General features: G+C 44.7%; 1 protein-coding gene and 1 long non-coding RNA gene across 2 annotated transcripts in view; one reads left to right on the forward strand and one right to left on the reverse strand.

Annotated features, from left to right (window-relative positions):
* Positions 1–24864, forward strand: part of ZMAT4 (zinc finger matrin-type 4) — a 436402-nt gene that overhangs the window by 355314 nt on the left and 56224 nt on the right. The window lies entirely within an intron of this gene.
* Positions 998–19747, reverse strand: LOC120946657. Its single transcript, XR_005750777.1, has 2 exons — positions 19685–19747; positions 998–1383 (listed from the first exon to the last, which is right to left on the reverse strand). It is a non-coding gene; the product is annotated as an uncharacterized LOC120946657 (long non-coding RNA).

Raw genomic sequence — 24864 nt, forward strand, 5'->3', positions numbered from 1 at the left:
CTCCTGGTAAGGCGACTGAGGGCCGTGGTCTGGTACTAACCCACAGTAAAACAAATCTCTACCATCAGGAGTTCTGGTGAACACCGGTTAGTGGTTATACCCCACACATAGTTACATAGTTAGTCAGGTTGAAAAAAGACACAAGTCCATCCAGTTCAACCACAAAAAAATAAACAAACAAAATAAAAAAACACAATACAATCCCATACACCCAACTCCATACCCACAGTTGATCCAGAGGAAGGCAAAAAACCCCAGCAGAGCATGATCCAATTTGCTACAGCAGGGGAAAAAATTCCCTCCTGATCCCCCGAGAGGCAATCGGATTTACCCTGGATCAACTTTACCTACAAAGCTTAGTACTCAGTTATATTCCGTACATTTAGGAAAGAATCCAGGCCTTTCTTAAAGCAATCTACTGAGCTGGCCAGAACCACCTCTGGAGGGAGTCTATTCTACATTTTCACAGCTCTTACTGTGAAAAAACCTTTCCGTATTTGGAGGTGAAATCTCTTTTCCTCTAGACGTAAAGAGTGCCCCCTTGTCCTCAGTGTTGACCGTAAAGTGAATAACTCAACACCAAGTTCACTGTATGGACCTCTTATATATTTGTACATGTTGATCATATCCCCTCATGTGAGCCTGTGTCATATGCCAGGGTGACCTGCTTGTATACCCACTGGTTGGTGGGAGCCTCTCTACTGCTATTGCTACTGGTCTCTGAGTCTGACCCCCAACTGTGACGCGCTTAGAGAATTCTAGGGAGCTTTTCTTTATGGAAACAGGCCCAGAACCAGCGCTGAAAAGCAAAATTTCCAACTGTTTTTCCACTCTCCTGAGCCCATCACGCCCCGGGAAATTATCGGTTTGAAACTGTAAATCTATTTCCACAAACTAATCGGTACAAATAAAACCACAACTTTCAGTAGTGTCAGGACATAGGGAATGTAAACTCATTAACTTTCAACTTTAGAAACCAAACCCTTTACAGTATATATATAAAAATAAACTTTATTTTGCATGCCAAGAAGTTTTCTAAAATAATGAAACAAGAGAAATTTCCCCTTTTATCGAAATGTCCCCTAATTACACTTCACTGCTGGTTTAAGGGGAGGTCCTTAGGACCCATCTAGAATTATAAGCTCAGTGACTTGACATTAAATCCTGATTTAAAGAGGATACTTAAAACTACTCGAGAAGAATTGCTTGAAAATGATGTCAATTATTCTCCAAGTCCTAGCAGACGATGAAGGCTAATGAAGAGCTCAGATGATGAGGCCCACGTTGCTATTACAGTGTAATCTTCCTGCCATGATCACTGCAGTGGAGGATGGCTCGGGGCCAAGATCAGGGGAACATTCTGTCTCTTCTTCTTTATTATCTCTGTAATAGAAAAAAAAAATCCTCAAATACTTTACAGAAGAATATCCATTATAGATAATACATCCGGTACAGCCAAACAAAACACACTGCCCGGGGATCTGGAGAGTATTTCGATTTTTGGTGAAAATATGACTCCAACCAAAACATCACGTTTTTTTAGTTGGGAAGAATTGGGGAAAAAAGGAGAAAGGTTAAAGTACAAAAAAAAAAAGCAAAAGTCCATCTAATTCAGGGGTCTCCAAGCTTTCTAAACAAAGGGACAGTTTACGGTCCTTCAGACTTTAAGGGGCCAGACTAGGACCATTGGGAGTAAATAATACCATATCTTTAGTGACAGTGGGAGGACTAGTGCCCCATCGTTGGTGTCAATGGAAAGAATTGATGGTGTCAGTAGGAGGAATAGTGTGCCCCATTGGTGTCAGCAACAAGAATTAGGCCCCATTGGAGTTGGATGGAATAGTGCCCCAAGGGCCGCATTAAGGCAAGGAAAGGGCCGCAGTTTGGAGACCCCTGATCTAATTCATCCAATACAGAGAAAATGAACCAACAGAAAAATCTCCATATACACAAACCTATATAAACAGTTCACCCAAAGGAAGGCAAAAAAAAACCCAACTCAAATAAGACCCCAATAAAGGTTCTAACCAAAATATCATATAACCAGATGTCCCAGTACCTATACATTCACATTATCAATAAATAATGTTACATAGTAGGTGAGGTTGAAAAAAGTCCCCACTGTTTTTCGGTTATCTTGTTTGCTATTTTTTTTTTTAAATTATTATTCCCCCTCCCCTTCTGCGGACAACTCCGCTCTGCCTACCCCTGGGTCTCAAGGCTCGGGCATAAAGCACTGACCCCCGGCCCTGGCGGAAGGGTCGGTGTCAGTTTTATAATCTGTACCCTTATGATATATATTTTATCATGCACTTTTACGTGAACTCCTTTATGTTTCATGCCCACATCCCCAGCATGGGAATTTGTTATCCATTTTCCCTTTTCTCAAAACATTGTGCCAGAAAATAAAATTGGCTGGGATGTGCCCCCACCCGTCCACAGTTTGTTCCCAGTAGGGGTGGTCTGGTGGTCCAGAGGCATATTCAACACTTCCTATGGACTATTGGAGTCCCTCTGTACTAGTCCTTTTGAGATCCAACTGTACCAACCTATTGTTGATTGTTTTATTCAAGTTCAACCAATTGTACATGATCTTTCTTTTTACTGATGTTCACAATGTACTTCTCGTATTTGAATGTTTTTATCTATACTACCGTATTCCTGAAAATTTCAATAAAACATTTAACAAGAAAAAAAGACACAAATCCATCAAGTCCAACCTATGTGTGTAATCATATGTCGGTATTACATTGTATATCCCTATATGTTGTGGTCGTTCAGGTGATTATCTAATAGTTTCTTGAAACCATTGATGCCCCCCGCTGAGACCACCGCCTGTGGAAGGGAATTCCACATCCTTGCTGCTCTTACAGTAAAGAACCCTCTACATAGTTTAAGGTTCAACCTCTTTTCTTCTAATTTTAATGAGTGGCCACGTGTCTTGTTAAACTCCCTTCCGCTGAAAAGTTTTATCCCTACTGTGGGGTCACCAGTACGGTATTTGTGTTCCAGGGCAAATTGGGCTTTCATTCGGTGGTAATGGACATCTCTTGATATTTGTTTTATTATCATAAGAAAACTAGCCCAGAATGGTAAAAACACACACACACACACGCATATATATATAGTGTAGCGGGGTATCACCCTTTTTGATGTAATATAAAAGACTACTATTGCTGATTGTGAAGGATCTCAGCTCCCTACTGTGGCCCGAGATGAGTTGTTTACATTTTGTTCTGGTACCGCAGAGAATTTTGGGGAATTGAGTACAGGGAGAGAAGAGACTCCATTTGCCCTGGCCTGTAATAGACTACATTACCCAGAGAGCAGCTGTACAACCCCCAGGATGCTTTGCCTCCCGCACAGCCTGCTGGGGGAGGTAATTTAAGGGGGAGGACGTGTTTGGCGCGCTCTCTCCGCCTCTTCAACCCAGGAGGACACTGTCAGAAGTGTCTCCACGGGGAGTAGGCCGCAGTTGAGGCCTACATACGCCCCGGGCGGAGTGCCTTTAACCACTTAACCCCCGGACCATATTGCTGGTCAAAGACCAGAGCACTTTTTGCGATTCGGGACTGCGCCGCTTTAACTGACAATTGCGCGGTCGTGCGACGTGGCTCCCAAACAAAATTGGCGTCCTTTTTTCCCCACAAATAGAGCTTTCTTTTGGTGGTATTTTATCTATTTTATTTTTTGCGCTATAAACAAAAATAGAGCGACAATTTTGAAAAAAAATAATATTTTTTACTTTTTGCTGTAATAAATATTCCCCAAAAATATATAAAAAAAAACATTTTTTCCCTCAGTTTAGGCCGATACGTATTCTTCTACCTATTTTTCGTAAAAAAAAAATTGCAATAAGCGTTTATTGATTGGTTTGCGCAAAAGTTATAGCGTTTACAAAATAGGGGGTATTTTTATGGCATTTTTATTAATATATTTTTTTTACTAGTAATGGCGGCGATCAGCGATTTTTTTTCGGTACTGCGACATTATGGCGGACACTTCTGACACATTTTTGGGACCATTGGCATTTTTATAGCGATCAGTGCTATAAAAATGCATTGGATTACTATAAAAATGCCACTGGCAGTGAAGGGGTTAACACTAGGGGGCGGGGAAGGGGTTAAGTATGCCTGGGTGTGTTCTTACTGTGGGGAGGTGGCCTCACTAGGGGAAACACTGATCTTCTGTTCATACATTGTATGAACAGAAGATCAGCATTTCCCCCCCTGACAGGACCGGGAGCTGTGTGTTTACACACACAGCTCCCGGTCCCTGCTCTGTAACGAGCAATCGCGGGTGCCCGGCGGCGATCGAGCCCGCCGGGCACACGCACGGGAGTCGGGGGCGCGCGGGGGGCACGCGCCCCTAGTGGCCGCTCGAGGAGCGGACGTATAGCTACGGGCTCTCGCCCAGAAGAGCCGACCTGCCGCCGTATAATGACGGTGGCTGGTCGGCTAGTAGTTAAGAAGGAGAGACCGAACCTCTGACGGGCTTCCAGTATCCCTGCGACCTGTCTGAGAACCGGAGGCTGCCGTCTAGCAAGACTGTGACTGGAGATCGTGGACTGAGTACCACAGAAGGACAAGGCCTTAATCGGTTGGGTGATACGGGCACCTACCTGCTCAAGCGTACTGACTGTCTTGCAGGAGGGTGGTTCGTTGATATTCATCAATTGTGGTTCGACTGTTCAGGAAGTTTTACCAGATACTATTTTTCTTCTCTTCCCATTGGATTACAAATTGTGTTATTTTCCTTCTTTGCGCGCCAATGCATGCCAACGCATACGTGCACAAACTTTTGAGATAAATTATATTGGAGGTTTGGCCTGGCCCGCCAAACCCCATTGGTTAGCTATATTACTCAAAGACTACCTATTTAGTGTTGCATATTGTTGATACTCATTTTTATACTCGTTGATCGAGTAATTGGTTTCTATTACATTGTACAGTACTGTAGAGAGACAGAGAGCTGGGTGAGGCTTGGCAAGGGGGTGCTACAACGTGTATGTCTTGTTGAGGGAATCCCCTTGCTGTGTGCTTACACAGGTCTGTATGATATTATAGTGTTATTGTTATAGTTATATGTGTTACTATTGTTACTGATTCTTCAGGGTTCTGCAGATAGTTATCACTGTTTTACTCTTGTACTTTTGTTTTCATCTCACAAGTAAAGTACCACTTTGGTTACTCTGAGGTCTGTGTAAATCTTTCATACTGCAGGATCCATTCCATTTAACCACTTAAGCCCCGGACCATATTGCTGGTCAAAGACCAGAGCACTTTTTGCGATTCAGCACTGCATCGCTTTAACTGACAATTTCGCGGTCGTGCGACATGGCTCCCAAACAAAATTTACGTCATTTTTTCCCACAAATAGAGCTTTCTTTTCGTGGTCTTTGATCACCTCTGCAGTTTTTATTTTTTGCGCTGTAAACAAAAATAGAGCGACAATTTTGAAAAAAAAATAATATTTTTTACTTTTTGCTATAATAAATATCCCCCAAAAAATATATAAAAAAACGTTTTTATTCCTCAGTTTAGGCCGATACGTATTCTTCTACATATTATTCGTAAAATAAAAAAAATAAAAGTTATAGGGCCAGATTCTCATACATTAACGTTGCTCCTGGGCAGCGTAACGTATGTGCTGTACGCTACACCGCCGCAGGTTTACAGGTTTACATCCTGATTCTCAGAACACTTACCTGTAAACTTGCGGCGGTGTATCGTTAATTCGCTCGGCGCAAGCCCGCCCAATTCAAATGGGGCGGGCACCATTTAAATTAGGCGCGCTCCCGCGCCGAGCGTACTGCGCATGCTCCGTCGGGTAAATTACCCGACGTGCATTGCGCTAAATGACGTCGCCCCGACGTCAATTGCTTAGACGTTTACGTAAATGGCGTCCAGCGCCATTCACGGACGTCTTACGCAAACAACGTATTTTTTTAAAAATTTGACGCGGGAACGACAGCCATAGTTAACATTGGTTGCCCCTGCTAATAGCAGGGGCAACCTTACGCGTCGTGTACGCTACGGAAACAACGTAAATTCTCAGCGTTTCAGACGCGCGTAGGTTCGGGAATCTCGCGTACTTACCTCATTTGCATAGACGACGGGGAAAACGACGATGCGACACCTAGCGGCGGGAAAAAAAATTACTTTTAAGATCTGACAGCGTAACAGCCTTACGCAAGTCAGATCTAATGGGTATCTATGCGCAACTGATTCTAAGAATCAGTCGCATAGATACCCGGGGCCAGATGAGGAGTTACGACGGCGCTAATGGTGTTGCGCCGTCGTAACGCCTTTGAGAATCTGGCCCATAGCGTTTACAAAATAGGGTGTAGTTTTATGGCATTTTTATTAATATTTTTTTTTTTACTAGTAATTGCAGCGATTTTTTTTTTGGTACTGCGACATTATGGCGGACACTTTTGACACATTTTTGGGACCATTGGCATTTTTATAGCGATCAGTGCTATAAAAATGCATTGGATTACTATAAAAATGCCACTGGCAGGAAAGGGGTTAACACTAGGGGGCGGGGAAGGGGCTAAGTATGTTCCCGGGGTGTGTTCTAACTGTAGGGGGGGGGGGTGGCCTCACTAGGGGAAATGACTGATCGCTGTTCATACATTGTATGAACAGACGGTCAGACATTTCTCCCCCTGACAGGACCGGGAGCTGTGTGTTTACATACACAGCTCCCGGTCCTCGCTCTGTAACGAGCGATCGCGGGTGCCCGGCAGTAATCGCACCCAGCGGACATCCTCTTTAAAAGAATAAAAAATAAACTTTACATGAGGAAAAATAAAAAGTCCTACAAAGCGATTCTCCCTGCAGCCGCACAATGTAGCGTCAGAGAGTAACAATAGATGTAAAATTACATTTGTTGCGGCTCTTTTACACTCGATCTTCCATAATTCCTTTAATAGATGCCGGTGATGATTTGCACTAATTCTCATCTCTTTGGTATTCATCAAGACGTTTTTTGTATTACATTTATATCCCTTTGTGTAAATATCATAAATACGGCCATCACTACAGTAATTAAAGTCTGGTGATTTCCCCGGAGGGGGTCCCCTCCCTGGAAACCTGCTTGTGTCAGGCGGTTCTCTTTAATAGAATGCGGAGACTCGTTTATGTAAATACCGATCTGTACGGCGGAGGGGAAATTCATCAAAGGAAAGACTGAATTAGGCACCTAATCAGGGATTTGTATGACGCGACTCATTAATCTACAGGTCTGGAGCGCCTGTTCTTTTATTAATGAAAAGTAAGAGAGTTTTGTATAAATATTGTTGGGTGCAGAAAATTGGGATCTATGGGGCAGATTCACAAAGATCTGCCCCGGCGCAGCGTATCTGAGATACGCTACGCCGCCGTAACTAACTTTTTTTTTCGGTTTGAATCCTGGAAGAATTTGCGCTGTAAGTTACGGCGGCGTAGTGTATCTCTCGCGGCGTAACGGCGCCTAATTCAAATCGGCGAGTAGGGGGGCGTTTCATTTAAATGAAGCGCGTCCCCGCGCCAAATGAACTGCGCATGCGCCGTCCCTAAATTTCCCGCCGTGCATTGCGCTAAATGACGTTGCAAGGACGTCATTGTTTTGACGTGCACGTAAATTACGCCCAGCCCGATTCACGGACGACTTGCGCAAACGAAAAATTTTTTTTTTTAATTATACACGGGAACGACGGCCATACTTAACATTGAGTACGCCACCAAACAGCAGCTGTAACTATACGCGGAAAAAAGCCGACTAGAGACGACGTAAAAGAATGCGACGGCCGCTCGTACGTTCGTGGATCGTTGGAAATAGCTAATTTGCATACTTGACGCGGAAAACGCCACCCAGCCGACGCCGAAGAATTGCATCTTAGATCCGAAGGCTTACGCCTGTCGGATCTAACCCAGATGCCGTCGTATCTTGTTTTGAGGATTCAAAACAAAGATACAACGCGGGAAATTTGAAAGTACGCCGGCGTATCAGTAGATACGCCGGCGTACTCGCTTTGTGGATCTGCCCCTCTATCTCTATATTCTAGCCCCCCCCCCGAATCCCACCCTTTATATAATACTTGCCCTCTGGAAGTTTTACCCCCCCCTCACCCTTAATGACCAGGCCATTTTTTGCGATACGGCACTGCGTTACTTTAACTGACAATTGCGCGGTCGTGCGACGCTGCACCCAAATAAAATTGATGTCCTTTTTTTCTCACAAATAGAGCTTTCTTTTTGGTGGTATTTGATCACCTCTGTGGTTTTTATTTTTTGCGCTATAAATAAAATAAAGGCCGACAATTTAGAAAAAAACATTTTTTTTTACTTTCTGCTATAAAGCATATCCAATAAAAAAAAATGTAAAAAATCGAATTTCTTCAGAAATGTAGGTCAATGTGTATTCTGCTACATATTTTTGTTGACCACTTCAATACCGGGCTTTAACCGTTTACTCACCGCCCTATAGACGATATACGTCTACAAGGCGGTTCCTTAACTCTGGGAGGACGTCTATGGACGTCCTCCCAGGATCGCGCTCCCGCACGCCCCCTGGGGCGCGCATCCCAGATCACGGTAAATCGCCGCTGATAGCGGCGGTTTACCACGTGATCGCTCCGTCCAATGATGATGTGATGACGCCGGTTCCTCCCTCCCCTCTCTGTACCGAACGGTACAGTGTGAGAGGAGAGGGGAGAGAGCAGATGCAGCACGAATGCTGTGGGCTGGATCTGTGACACATGCAGTCACAGATCCAGCCATCCATCCCTGCTCAGCCATCCCTTCCCCTAATACTAAGACTACTCTACTGTGCAATACCCCACAATACTCTGCAATACCCCGCAATACCCTACACTACTCTGCAATACCCCACACTACTCTGCAATGCCCCACACTACTCTGCAATGCCCCACACTACTCTGCAATGCCCCACACTACTCTGCAATGCCCCACACTACTCTGCAATGCCCCACACTACTCTGCAATGCCCCACACTACTCTGCAATGCCCCACACTACTCTGCAATGCCCCACACTACTCTGCAATGCCCCACACTACTCTGCAATGCCCCACACTACTCTGCAATACCCCACACTACTCTGCAATACCCCACACTACTCAGCAATACCCCACACTACTCAGCAATACCCCACACTACTCAGCAATACCCCACACTACTCAGCAATACCCCACACTACCCTGCAACGTCGCCTATGGGGATTTTTAAGTAGCGTAGTTTGCCGCCATTCCACGAGCGTGTGCAATTATAAAGCGTGACATGTTTGGTATCTATTTACTCGGCGTAACATCCATCATCTTTCGCATTATGCCAAAAAATCGGGCTAACTTTCTAATTTTTTAAAAATTCATGAAAGTAAATTTTTCCCAAAAAGTTGCGTTTGAAACACAGCCGCACAAATACCGTGAGACATAAAATATTGCAACAATCGCCATTTTATTCTCTAGATTCTCTGCTAAAAAATATATATATAATGTTTGTGGGTTCTAAGTAATTTTCTAGCAAAAAATATGGATTTTAACTTGTAAACACCAAATGTCATAAATAGGCTTAGGCATGAAAGGGATTTTATTAGGTATCGGGATCGATACTGAGCATTTGCGCGAGTACTTGTACTCGCGCAAATGCTCCCGATGCCAAACCCGATACTTTTTTTTTCTAGTGAGCGGGTGGAGAGGGGGCGGAGAGCGGAGCCGAGCAGTCCTCAAAGAGAAAGCCAAGCCCCCCCCGCCGCCGCCTAGTTGATCAGCGCGGGGAACATTACAGCTTTCATTTGAATAGCTGTGTGTTCCCCGCTGCGCCTCGTCATGTATAGACACTCCCCCTTGCTTGGGCACTTTGATAGACAGATCACCCGTCCAATCCGAGCAAGGGGGAGTGTCTATACATGGCGCGGCGGGGAACACACAGCTATTCAAATGAAAGCTGTAATGTTCCCCGCGCTGATTAATTAGGCGGCGGCGGGGGGTTGAGGGCTTGGCTTTCTCTGTGGGGACATGGCTGCATTTATGGGGGGGACATGGCTGCATTTATGTGGAGACATGGCTGCATTTATGTGGAGACATGGCTGCATTTATTTGGGGACATGGCTGCATTTATGGGGGGACATGGCTGCATTTATGGGGAGACATGGCTGCATTTATGGGGTGACATGGCTGCATTTATGGGGTGACATGGCTGCATTTATGGGGTGACATGGCTGCATTTATGGGGAGACATGGCTGCATTTATGGGGGAGACATGGCTGCATTTATGGGGGGACATGGCTGCATTTATGGGGAGACATGGCTGCATTTATGTGGGGACACATGGCTGCATTTTTGGGGACACATTTAAAAAAAAGTATCGGTAATCGGTATCGGTGAGTACATGAAAAAAAGTATCGGTAATCGGTATCGGTGAGTACATGAAAAAAAGTATCGGATTGCAACACTTCCAAAAGACACATTCGACGACGCAATATGACTTACCAACAGACGTGTGGGCTTACCTCTCCACGAACCATGACAGACCTAAAGGATTATCTTGGTTTTATTCCCTCCTGCAGTATACCAAACTCCCCTCCAAGACCTCACATATGACTAACTGGGAGAAAGACTGGGGCACGGCCTTCTCCATGGGAGAATGGAATGCCGCGATTCGCCTGACATATAAATACACCCACTGTACTAACCACTGGGATAATATGTTAAAGATATTGCATAGGTCATACCTCACTCCAGTCAGGTTGGCAATGATCTTTCCCTCAGAGACGCAGCATTGCTGGAGATTGTGCGGCTCTAGAGGCCATATCACTCATATACTGTGGGATTGTAGGATCATACGTAAATTTTGGACAGATGTTTTTTATTTCGTTTCTTCTGTCACTGGTCATAGCATATGCCCCAACCAACCACTAGCCCTTCTTAATATTAATGCTACCTGTATTCCATCCCAATTAAGGAGCATGTCCATACACATATTCATAGCAGCCCGTCTAACTATTACCTCTAAGTGGAAATCCACGCAGGCGCCTAAAATTTGTGAAGTTATTCAAAGAGTACCTACCCAGTACTCCTATGAAAAACATTTTGCTATCCAATCGAACCAGTACCAATTATTTAAAATACAATGGCTACCTTGGATCACTAATGCCTCGTTTCCACTGAGCGGATCGGTTCGGTACGGTTCGGTACGGTACGCTTTTTTGGGTGTTTCCATTATGAAAGCGTGCCATAAAAGCGAACCGTACCGGACCATTCTGGGTCCTGCTTCAGATGTGGGGCCATAGAGAATGGAACGGTTCCATTAGGGCGGACCTACAAATACATCTCACTGATTGGTGGACGTGCTAGGCTTTTTTTCTAAACCTTGCATGGTCCCGGATGGTCCGATTTGCAGTGGAAATGCTCTGCAGAATAGACCGGTCCCATTCTAACCGCTCCATTCTTTCTGACCCGAACCGATCCGTGCAGTGGAAACAAGGCATTAATTTCCTGAACAGTGAACTATCTTTGATCTATTACTAGCCACTGATGGTCCCATTTGGTGTAGATGTTATTATTATGAGTTATTTGTGTTTCATTTTCTTTTCATTTCATCTCAAAATTTTGTTTTATTTTGTTTCTTTTGTTTCTGTGTTTATTTTACTTAATCAGTATTCCTGTTTGATGAGTCCTGTTGGGACTCCTTTAAAAGTTCCTATGCTACTGCGGACTGTGTGGTGGGTGGCTGGCGTCCGCCTGGGGGTCCGTCTGTCTTTGGCGGGGGCCTGGAGGCGGGCGGCTGCCATCCGCCTGCAGGGATAGATGTGGGCAGATTGGCATGGTGTTATAGGAATTGTCCTTCATGATGTACATGTTATTGCCGATATGTTCCTATGTAGGGGACCGTGGCTCCACATTGTGTAGTAGGATGCGCGGTCTCCGACACACAACTTTTTCTTTTCTTTTTTATTATCCTCAACACGAGGTGAGGCATGTCGGACTGCTATGTATCACAGTTTCCACGACCAATAATCTATGCAAAATGAAGTTAATAGCTATGTTTTTGTCTACTTCTGTATGTGGCATAATTCTAATAAAAACATTTGAAAAGAAAAAAAGTATCGGTACTTGTACTCGGTCCTAAAAAACTGGTATCGGGACAACCCTAGATTTTATATTTGGATTGTTTCGTAGAACTCATTGCGATGCCCGGACTGTGTTGTGGAATAACAGGCAGAGGGTGGGGAACAATCCCCGATATAGATGATAATTATTCCTCATCAGACACATTCAGGTACAGAGAGGAACGTTTTCTTTTCCAAAGAAACTTTTTTCCCTCGTTGTATTCCGTCTACTCCTTCATTACCGGCCTATTTGTCTCGTCTCCAATGACACTGACAGACACTTCCGCCACTGCCCACGTACTCTGTACCCGATAAACATGTGGCCTTTCCACTTTAGCAATCATCTGGAGGAAGACAATTGCCGGGCTTCTCGGTGACAAGATACGTCGCCCCTCGCTTGTCGGGATGGGTATTAATTAGCACATCTCACTTGCCGGCAGACAAAGGATTCAAGGTTGACTTCATTTGAATAAAAAGTTACAATTAGCGCATCGCTTCCACTAGACATCTTCGTGGCTGAATTCAGAGCTTCCAGCTACATCCTTCAGAAACATAGAATTCTAATAAACTAATAATGAATGTAACATGTGAAGTACAGAAATATTTCATTGAAGTTTATTCTTTGGACTTCTTGGCCCGGATTCACAAAGCACTTACGCCGACGTATCTCGAGATACGCCGCGTAAGTGTGCGCCGTCATATCTATGCGCCGTGCCCACAAAACTAGATACGTCTGAAAATAGGCTTTATCCGACCGACGTAACTTGCCTACGCCGGCTTATCGTATATTTACGCTGGCCGCAAGTGACGCTCCCATTGATTTTCTATGAGCATATGCAAATGAGGGAGATACGCCGATTCACAAACGTAGTTGCGCCCGGCGCATAATATACGCGCTTTGCGTAAGTCGTACGTCCAGCGTAAAGTTATTCCTCATATAGGAGGCGCGAGTCATGCAAAAGGTATGGACCAGGGAACACAAGCCGTCGTATCTTTTGTCGTTTACGTTGTATACGTGAATATGACTAGGCGTAGGTTACGTTCACTTCGTAGGCAGTGATTCGACGTATCTTAGACAGTTGTTTCGACGTGATTCTGAGCATGCGCACTGGGATGCGGCCATGGGACGGTGCATGCGCCATTCATTTTAAGCACTTCTATGACGCCTGGCCCATCATTTGCATGGGGTCACGCCTCATTAGCATGCCTCACGCCCACTTCCACCTACGCTGGCTTTTGCCGAGGAAGCCCAGCGTAGATTTGAGAGCGAGTGAGGGCAAGTGCTTTGTGAATCCAGTGCTTGCCTCTGTGCGCTGCGCCGGCGTAGCGTATATTAGATGCGCTACGCCGGCATAAATATGCGCCGATGTATGTGAATCCGGGCCCTAGAGTTTCGTTTTGTACAGGAAGCATGGCTTTTTTTCTAAATTATAGGTGCTGGAACTCAACCACGATTCCCAAAAAAAAACCTCCCCCAACTCACATCAAATAGTGGGTGTGGTCAGTCAAATTTCACGAACAGTAGGAGGGTCTTAAAAGGTCATTAAATTCCAGGATTGTAGCACATAGACGAAAAAAACTCTGGACAGCCGCACTCCAAAATGACTTAAAATAAAGTTGGTCTTTTATTGTAAAAAGTACATGCAGACACTGCAAACAACGAGTACAGAATGGCCGACGCGTTTCACGCTGCAATTCAGCGCTTAGTCATGGCTAAGCGCTGAATTGCAGCGTGAAACGCGTCGGCCATTCTGTACTCGTTGTTTGCAGTGTCTGCATGTACTTTTTACAATAAAAGACCAACTTTATTTTAAGTCATTTTGGAGTGCGGCTGTCCAGAGTTTTTTTCGTCTATGTGCTACAATCAGCATTGCCGGCACCCTGGTGGTTCAACAACCCTTGATGATCCACGAGGCTCACCTGGAGCGGTGAAAGAATTGTCTGTTCAAATTCCAGGATTGCATTACACACAGAGTGAAGAACTCTCACTTGTGTAGCGCCCTGATCCTGTTAAACAGGCGCTGCTTTAAATTTAGTGGGGATCTGGGCTGTTATTTGGCTCAGACCAGAGTGATTAAAGCGGGGGTTCACCCTATAAACGAAAAAAAAAAAAAAAAAATTTCTTCTACCATAAAATCAGGCATTGTAGCGCGAGCTACAGTATGCCTGTCCCGATTTTTTTATCCCCGTACTCACCTTGTACTCGTACATCGAAGATACCGACTCCCCTCGGGGAATGGGCGTGCCTATGGAGACGGAGGATGATTGACGGCCGGCTCTGGCGCGTCACGCTTCTCCGGAAATAGCCGAAATAGGCTTGGCTCTTCACGGCGCCTGCGCATAGCCTGTGCGCAGGCGCCGTGAAGAGCCGAGACCTACTCCGGCTGTCTTCGGGGAGAGTGACGTGCCAGGGCCGGCCGTCAATCATCCTCCCTCTCCATAGGCACGCCCATTCCCCGCGGGAGCCAAAATCTTTAATGTACGAGTACACGGTGAGTACGGGGGTAAAAAAATCGGGACAGGCATACTGTAGCTCGCGCTACAGTGCCTGTCTCGATGGTAAAATCATGTCAGTGAGGGTGAACTACCGCTTTAAGGGCAATTTAGCCTCTGTTCCAGCCATGGCTGTGCTGAGAGTATCCACCATTGCTCGCCTGGGGGTGTCATTACCACCCCAGGCCAAGGGTGGCAGCAGCCAGGTCAGGGAGTATTGAGTGTCTCCCTCAGCAGCAAATCAGTGGGAGTGGTTGCCTGTTGTGCATGCTGGAGAGGGGTACTTAAGGGACAGATGCCATTGGTGCGGGGTCCATCCGTTCGCGCCCTCGTGGTGCGTGTTCAGAATCCTAGTTCCGGGACCACGTTGGCCCAGGGCTGCGGCTTCGTCTGATGGGCCTAGTTGTCTGGCTGGGGCCTGTACTGCAAAGGTGATCCTGTGCTGTCCGTCCTGCGGGAGAAGGCCACTTGATGAAGGAAGCCAGGGGAGGACCTATCCTGGAGAGGACCATGCAATAGGCTAGTACCTTGGGAGAGGGCCTGGAAACTTCATCGAAGGATGCACCATATACTGAGAGGCTTGACAGTGTCGCCTGTCGAATCTAAACGTTCTAGAGAAACAAAGCTAAAGAGATCCGGGTGCTGAATCCTGTGACAGAGGATTCCGGACCAAAGTGTCTCATTAAGAAAGGAAGGTCTGTGGCAGAGACTGGACTTTACTTTGTGCGTCATCCCGGTTGCTGGGCCAGTGAGAGGGACCTATCCGGGTGAGCAATGCCCACTCAGTGGCGATGAGAACTGTTTGCTGGAAGAGGAGTGTTTCCCATCTGTGACTATACACCTGAACCTACCTACCTACATACCTACCCGTCCACCCCTCATCCTTCTTTTCTACTAAGGTTCTGCAAAAATAAATCCAAGAAAAAGAAGGGCATTGTGTGGACATTGAAATTCTTCAGACTCTCCTTTCACCCTGGACAGCGACAACATAGAGGTAACGTGCCACCCAAAACATAACCAGCAGCTCCTGCGGGGGTAGTGCTACATGTGTTTACAAGTGATTGTGGTAAGGAGGCACCAACGGGTCTGAGCCAGAGATGGTGGAACTAAGTTCCACCTGAAAAAAACGCCCCGACAGGAAGCATTAAAGGAAACCTGTCATGAGAGGAGTATGTGCCATAGCTAACCTCCTCCTGAAAATGACCAGCTGTTTAGCTGTCATGGTAATCCTTTAGTGCAGCCTTTCTCAACCATGGTTCCTCCAGAGGAGTTCTGTGAGCAATTTCTGCCTCTCGCATCAACAACCAGTGACACACAAGATTTTGTTTTAGCCATCTGTAAGGGGTGACATTCTTCTCACTGATCACCAATGTAAGGAACATTCTTCCCACTGATCACCAATGTAAGGAACATTCTTCCCACTGATCACCAATGTAAGGAGCATTCTTCTCACTGATCACCAATGTAAGGAACATTCTTCCCACTGATCACCAATGTAAGGAACATTCTTCCCACTGATCACCAATGTAAGGAACATTCTTCCCACTGATCACCAATGTAAGGAACATTCTTCCCACTGATCACCAATGTAAGGGACATTCTTCCCACTGATCACCAATGTAAGGAACATTCTTCTCACTGATCTCCAATGTAAGGGACATTCTTCTCACTTATCACCAATGTAAGGAACATTCTTCCCACTGATCACCAATGTAAGGAACATTATTCTCACTGGTGACCAATGTAAGGGACATTCTTCCCACTGGTGACCAATGTAAGGGACATTCTTCTCACTAATCACCAATGTAAGGGACATTCTTCCCACTGATCACCAATGTAAGGGACATTCTTCTCACTGATCACCAATGTAAGGAACATTCTTCCCACTGATCACCAATGTAAGGAACATTCTTCCCACTGATCACCAATGTAAGGGACATTCTTCCCACTGATCACCAATGTAAGGAACATTCTTCTCACTGATCACCAATGTAAGGGACATTCTTCTCACTGATCACCAATGTAAGGGACATTCTTCTCACTGATCACCAATGTAAGGGACATTCTTCCCACTGATCACCAATGTAAGGGACATTCTTCTCACTGATCACCAATGTAAGGAACATTCTTCTCACTGATCACCAATGTAAGGGACATTCTTCTCACTGATCACCAATGTAAGGAACATTCTTCTCACTGATCACCAATGTAAGGGACATTCTTCTCACTGATCACCAATGTAAGGGACATTCTTCTCACTTATCACCAATGTAAGGAACATTCTTCTCACTGATCACCAATGTAAGGGACATTCTTCTCACTTATCACCAATGTAAGGAACATTCTTCCCACTGATCACCAATGTAAGGAACATTATTCTCACTGGTGACCAATGTTAGGGACATTCTTCCCACTGGTGACCAATGTAAGGGACATTCTTCTCACTAATCACCAATGTAAGGGACATTCTTCCCACTGATCACCAATGTAAGGGACATTCTTCTCACTGATCACCAATGTAAGGAACATTCTTCCCACTGATCACCAATGTAAGGAACATTCTTCCCACTGATCACCAATGTAAGGAACATTCTTCCCACTGATCACCAATGTAAGGGACATTCTTCCCACTGATCACCAATGTAAGGGACATTCTTCTCACTGATCACCAATGTAAGGAACATTCTTCCCACTGATCACCAATGTAAGGGACATTCTTCTCACTGATCACCAATGTAAGGAACATTCTTCTCACTGATCACCAATGTAAGGGACATTCTTCTCACTGATCACCAATGTAAGGGACATTCTTCTCACTGATCACCAATGTAAGGGACATTCTTCCCACTGATCACCAATGTAAGGGACATTCTTCTCACTGATCACCAATGTAAGGAACATTCTTCTCACTGATCACCAATGTAAGGGACATTCTTCCCACTGATCACCAATGTAAGGGACATTCTTCCCACTGATCCCCAATGTAAGGAAAAAATATGGATTTTAACTTATAAGCAACAAATGTCAGAAATAGGCTTAAGCATGAAAGGGTTACAAAATGTCATCCGAAGACCCCAAAAAAGAATATAATGCATTACCAAAAAGCTTTACAAAGACAAATAACAGCCGTAAAATGACAGAACACACACACTTTGATTTCCATAGAAGTGTAGATCTGAATTTTCTCTCATTTGAAAAGCAGAAAAGTGAAAAGCCAACATATCATTAATACAAGGAGAATTCTAATTCATCACGGTGAATGGATTCCTCTGTACTATTCATATACAGTTTTCTCATATATACACAGAATCTATTTCAAAAGGAACTCCGGCAGATATAAAAAAAAAAGAAAAAAACATCAAATGAATTCAGCTTTGTATTCAGAATACATCCAGAATTTATGGTTCTCATGTAAGCAGTGGAAAATTTGCATTTGGTATTGGACATGTACACTGCCGAAAAATGTGTTTGTGTTCGTTTTTCATTTTTATTTTTTTCAATTTTTCGTGTTATTCGTTATGATCAAAATGTGTAAATTCAGGCTCCGTTCACACCTAATGCCGATGTGTCTCCCAGCAGGAGTCCAGTGCGTTCTGGTTCACCGTTTCAGGTCCAATTTCAGCAGGTATTTTTGGCGAAATTTCGAACTTAAAGCGGGAGTTCACCCATTTATTTATTTTTTTCTCTTTTCCCCTTAGATTGATGCTCGTTTTGTCTAGGGGAATCGGCTAGTTGTTTTAAAATATGAGCAGTACTTACCCGTTTTGGAGATGCATCTTCTCCGTCGCTTCCGGGTATGGGTCTTCGGGAGCGGGCGTTCCTTCTTGATTGATAGTCTTCCGAGAGGCTTCCGACGGTCGCATCCATCGCGTCACTCGTAGCCGAAAGAAGCCGAACGTCGGTGCGGCTCTATACTGCGCCTGCGCACCGACGTTCGGCTTCTTTCGGAAAATCGTGACGCGATGGATGCGACCGTCGGAAGCCTCTCGGAAGACTGTCAATCAAGAAGGAACGCCCAGTCCCGCAGCCCATACCCGGAAGCGGCGGAGAAGATGCATCTCGTAAACGGTAAGTATGGATCTTAATTTTAAAACAAATAGCCGATTCCCCTAGAGAAAACGAGCATGAAGCTAAGGGGAAAATGTGCTCTCTAAGAGTGAACCTCCGCTTTAAGTTGGACCAAAAGACACACAGGGCTCCTGTGCAAATTCGCATCGGAGATATGTGAACCGGCTCTATAGAGAGCTATTCACATTCTCCTGCTATTGTGTATTGGATGCAGGGATCCCGCATACAATTCGCAATAGTGTGAACCCGGCCTCGGAGTTTGTAGGGTCGGAGTTTGTAGGGTCGGAGTTTGTAGCGTCGGAGTTTGTAGCGTCGGAGTTTGTAGCGTCGGAGTTTGTAGCGTCGGAGTTTGTAGCGTCGGAGTTTGTAGCGTCGGAGTTTGTTAAAACGAAAATTCAAAAGAATAATATAATTTAATAGTAATAGTTGTTGTTATTATTTCATATTTTCTGGGTTTTCTAATTTTCGTCTTTTGAATTTCTGTTCTTATTTTCGGGTTTTTCGAAATTTTTGATTTTCTGATTTACAAATTTTATAATTTAAGATTTTCCAAATTTCCGATTGTTGAAATTTACGAATATTTGGAAAAATTTGTTAAACCGGTTTTCGTTAATTTGTATATTCCTGAATGAACGAATTTGGAAAAATTTGTTAAAAGAAACTAATTTGGAACGAAACGAATTGCACATGTCTATAGGTGTGCGCAGACTATTGCATTAGGGTGTGCACCCCAAAGCTCAAAACACACTACAGATCACTCACCATGTTCATCCAGAACGGAAAGGGGCTGGTAAACTACATATGTACCGGCCCCTTCCCCCACTCATCATGAAACATCCAGGCCCGGATTTCCCACAAGGCCACCAAGGCCAGGCCTCGGGCCAGCATGGTGCCAAGGGGCAGCAGTGGCATGGAGTCCCCCGACGGAGAATAGAGTGGGGGAATCCGCTCGCTCATTAAGTGATTGCGTCAAATGTGTGTTGCTGTCTGTCCTCCCCTCCCCCCACATACCTTTCTCTGCCTTCGGGACTCCTTTGTCCTCCCCCCAGCCGCCGAGTCTGTCTCCTGTCCCTGCCTCCTATGTATACAGTGAGAAGGGGGAGGGGTGCTCTTCCCATCCCAGCTGTGACAGGAGTTCTAGCACAGTGCTAGGACTTCTGTTTTGGAAGTGACAGGGTCAATAAAGAGAACCTGTCATCTCCAATTGCTATCACACAGGGAATTGTTTTCTCATGTGTGATGGCAATAAATTTAAGCAAAAAAAAAATTGATAAATAATAATAATTAAATTAAAAAAGTAATTAAAAAGTAAAGAATAAGAAAAATAATATTCAAAATAATAAGAAAATTACACAAAAACTTAGAAAAAATGAAACCACAAGCTACTAATAATAAAAAGAAAAAAAAAAGGGATAAAGTAAAAAAAAAAAAACTCAAAATATTTGAACTAACCGTGCCGCCCCTGTACCGTCCGGTTGCCATTCTCCGTTGATTGGGGGGGGGGGGTGCATTGTGGAACCTGGCCTTGGGGTGGCAGGGAGAGCAAATCCGGCCCTGGAAACATCCCCTCAGCAACAGCTAGTGGGACCGGAGAAAAGGGAGGCCTGCATTCCCAGCCCTGACGGAATATTTGCTGCATGGGGCGATTAGGGTGTGCCTGGGCACACCTGGTACACCCTGGGCCGGATTCATAAATATGAGCGCATCTTTCTTCCGGCGTAACGTATCTCCGATACGTTACGCCGCTGTAACTTTGGGCGCAAGTTCTGTATTCGGAAAGAACTTGCCCCTTAGTTATGTTATTATGTGTGGCGGCGTAAGCCCGCCTAATTCAAATGGGGATGTTGGGGGCCTGTTTTATTTAAATTTCGCTTGACCCCGTGTTTTTGGCGCCGTCCATAAAATATCCCAGTGTGCATTGCTCCAAAGTACGCCGCAAGGACATATTGGATTCGACGTGAACGTAAATGACGTACAGCCCTATTCGGGAACGACGGCCATACTTAACATTAGCTACGCCTCATATAGCAGGGGTAACTATACGCCGAAAAAAGCCTAACGTAAACGACGTAAAAAATGCGCCGGCGGGATGTATGTTTCTGAATCGGCGTAAATGCCTAATTGGCATATTCCTTGCGTAACTATACGGAAGCGCCACCTAGCGGCCAGCGTGAATATGCAGCCTAAGATACGACGGTGTAAGACACTTACACCAGTCGGATCTTAGGGATATCTATGCGTAACTGATTCTCTGAATCAGGCGCATAGATACAACGTCCCGCACTCAGAGATACAACGGCGTATCAGGAGATACGCCGTCGTATCTCGTTTTCTGAATCCGGCCCCCTGTGCGCATGCCTATGCACATGTCTGTTTGGTATCATTCCTTAACACATGTTAAAGTTGCAAAATTGTGCTTAGGCATTCATATTTGTTTTACCCTTAAGGGGTGAAGGGGTCTTATTTAGGTGGAATCAGCCTCTGAAATAAAATGGTCTTTGCAGTTGGGCTGTTGGAGAGGCAGCACTTGCATACTATCCGTAGAACGATCGAACGATCGCTGAACATTCCCCACTCTGTACATTTCCTGCTCCTTCAGTTATGAATACAGCAGTATAAGAAGAAGTCATTCCGAAATTTACCTAAAGATTTCTTCACCGGCTCAACCAACAAGGCGGTTTTGCAGGAAGTCAGTCCGCGGACGACGTTGCGGATCAGCAATCAGACGCACCAGCCGTGAAATGCGCACTCAGGAAATCTCATCGTTCTCTCGCCGTTGACCTGGGAGGTTAAGCTGGAAAAGTGACAGAGCAGCGAAATGTGGTGAAGTACGATATTCGAAAAACAGGCTGATGGAGCGAGGAAAAAGGGCAAAGTCGCATTAGAGGAAACCTGCAGAATTTTCCTGGATTTGTTTATCGCACGTCCACAGAGCGGGGGGCGAGGGCCGGACACCGGGCCGTATATTTCTCAAAATGACATTCTCATTAAAACCGATGATATTTGTGGGGTTATAAATCAGGAAAAAAAACGTTACATGGGGGCCGCGCAAGTTAGCAGGAAGGTTAAAGACGACGTATTGTACGCTATCGGGACTTTTCAACTGTGCCGCGCAAAGAGCGAAGATACAGTAGGTGCAAATTATATTTTTTTAGCAGACTTGGCGACTGTTGAATTTTTTTTTATATCGCGTGGTATTTGCGTAGCGGTTTTGCAAACACAGTTTTTTGGGGAAAAAATACAATTTAATGAATAAAAAAAAAGTGGTTAAAGTTGCCTACCCCTATTTTCAGAAAATATTTAATGTTTGGAGGGTTGTATGTAATCTTTAGGCCTAAAATTATTTTTTAAACGTGTGTGCAAATGGCAAGTCTGCACTGCGTCGCTTTAGCTGACAATTGCGCGTTGTACCCAAACAAAATTTACGTCCCTTTTTCCCCACAAATAGAGCTTTTATTTGGTAGTATTTGATCACCTCTGCGTTTTTATTTTTTGCGCTATAAACAAAAAAAGAGCGACAATTTTGAAAAAAAATCAATATATTTTACTTTTTGCTATAATAAATATCCCCCAAAAAATATATATAAAATAATAAATAAAATGTTTTCCTCAGTTTAGGCCAATACGTATTCTTCTACATATTTTTGGTAAAAAAAAAAAAAAAATATTCGCAATAAGTGTATACTGATTGGTTTGCGCAAAAGTTATAGCGTCTACAACAGGGGTGCCCAACCAGTGACCCGCGACCTCCTGCTCTGGGATGGAATAGAATACTGTTATTAAAGGACAGTTTATTACTAAAATCAGAGGGCCAGATTCAGGTAAGAGATACGATGGCGTATCTCCAAATACGCTGTTGTATCTCTGAGTTTGAGGCGTCGTATCTTGGCGCCTGATTCATAGAATCAGATACGCCAGAATTTGTCTAAGATACGACCAGCGTAAGTCTCCTACGCCGTCTTATCTTAACTGCATATTTACGCTGGCCGCTAGGGGCATGTACGCTGATTTTACGCCTAGAATATGTAAATCAGCTAGATACGCCTATTCACGAATGTACACCGGGCCGTCGCAGTACAGATACGCTGTTTACGTAAGGCTTTTTCCGGGGTAAAGGTACCCCTGCTATATGAGGCGCAGCCAATGTTAAGTATGGACGTCAGGCCAGCGTCAAATTTTCCGTCGATTACGTTGTTTGCGTAAGTCGTTCGCGAATAGGGCTGGGCGTAAAAGCATTGGCTTTTTGAGGGTTAATTTGGAGCATGCGCACTGGGATACTTTTTACGGACGGCCGTTCAGAAAAAGCGTCATTTACGTGGGGTCACAATAAATTTACATAAAACACGCCCACATCTACCACATTTGAATTAGGCGGGCTTACGCCGGCCTTTTTACGCTACGCTGCCGCAACTTTGGTTTGTGAATACTGCACTTGCCTGTCAAAGTTGCGGAGGCGTAGCGTAAATAGGATACGTTACGCACGCACACAAATATGCGCTCCCTACCTGAATTTACCCCACAGTATATATATATGGGCATATCGTTTCTGCAGTGGTTACCGGGCTGCTTTCAAACTGATCTGCAGGTGCAGCGCAGTTTACCTGATGGACCGTTTTCATCAGACCAAACCGATCGTGTGTAGGCCCCATCGGTTATTTATCCATCCGTTAAAAAATGTGAAACTTGTTTTAAAATTAACCGATGGATACCCAACCGATATAAAAAAATATTAAATATTAAAAATCCACGCATGCTCAGACTAAATTAGGGGACGGGAGCACTCGTTCTGGTAAAACTAGCGTTCGTTATGGAGACAGCACATTCATCACGCTGTAACAGACAGAAAAGCGCGAATTGGCCCTAACCAAACTTTTACTAACACGGGGTAACACGGAATCGGCAAAAGCAGCCCCAAGGGTGGCGCCATTGGATTTGAACTTCCCCTTTATAGTGCCGTCGTACGTGGTTTACGTGACCGCGTTCTGACACGATCGTTTTTTTTAACCGATGGTGTGTAGGCACCACTGACCATCAGTCAAAAAATCCATCAGACCGTTTTCATCGGATTGACCGATCGTGTGTACAGGGCAATAGACTTCTGTTATTACCTGCGAGTTTGGTGAGCTTTCTGAAAGTGCACCGAACCTGCAGAATATAACAGAAGTCTATTGCAAAGTGCAGGAAAGCCAACGGTAGCGCATAAGAGTGAAAGCAGCCTTGGGCCCCTTTCACACGGTCCAATTGAACCCTCCATTCACCTCTAAGTAGTGGAAGACAGATTTGTGTTCTACCTCCAATCCGATAAAAAAAATAGTGGGCTGTGTCCGTGTCCGCTCTGCATATGCAGACACGGACATGCCATCCACTTTCTCCATTCATTGTGGCCCGCGACCAGTTACCAAGTTGCTTTGATGTGGGTCGGGGGTCCGATCGGGACCCCCCCCCCCGGTACATCGGTAAGCCTCGGGGAGCGATCCGGGACGACGGCGCGTTTATAGCCGCCCCGTCGCGATCGCTCCCCGGAGCTGAAGAACGGGGAGAGCCGTATGTAAACACGGCTTCCCCGTGCTTCACTATGGCGGCGCATCGATCGAGTGATCCCTTTTATTAGGGAGACTCGATCGATGATGTCAGTCCTACAGCCACACCCCCCTACAGTTGTAAACACACACAAAGTGAACCCTAAATGTTACAGCGCCCCCTGTGTTTAACTCCCAAACTGCAACTGTCATTTTCACAATAAAGAATGCAATTTAAATGCATTTTTTGCTGTGAAAATGACAATGGTCCCAAAAATGTGTCAAAATTGTCCGAAGTGTCCGCCATAATGTCGTAGTCACGAAAAAAATCACTGATCGCCGCCATTAGTAGTAAAAAAAATAAAAATGCAATAAAATAATCCCCTATTTTGTAAACGCTATAAATTTTGCGCAAACCAACCGATAAGCGATTATTGCGATTTTTTTTACCAAAAATAGGTAGAAGAATACGTATCGGCCTAAACTGAGGAAAAAATACATTTTTATATATGTTTTTGGGGGATATTTATTACAGTAAAAAATATTGCATTTTTTTCAAAATTGTCGCTCTATTTTTGTTTATATCGCAAAAAATTAAAACCGCAGAGGTGATCAAATACCACCAAAAGAAAGCTCTATTTGTGGGGAAAAAAGGACGCCAATTTTGTTTGG

The sequence above is a fragment of the Rana temporaria genome, chromosome 8 (genome assembly GCF_905171775.1).
Source record: "Rana temporaria chromosome 8, aRanTem1.1, whole genome shotgun sequence".
Taxonomy (NCBI): Eukaryota; Metazoa; Chordata; class Amphibia; order Anura; family Ranidae; genus Rana; species Rana temporaria.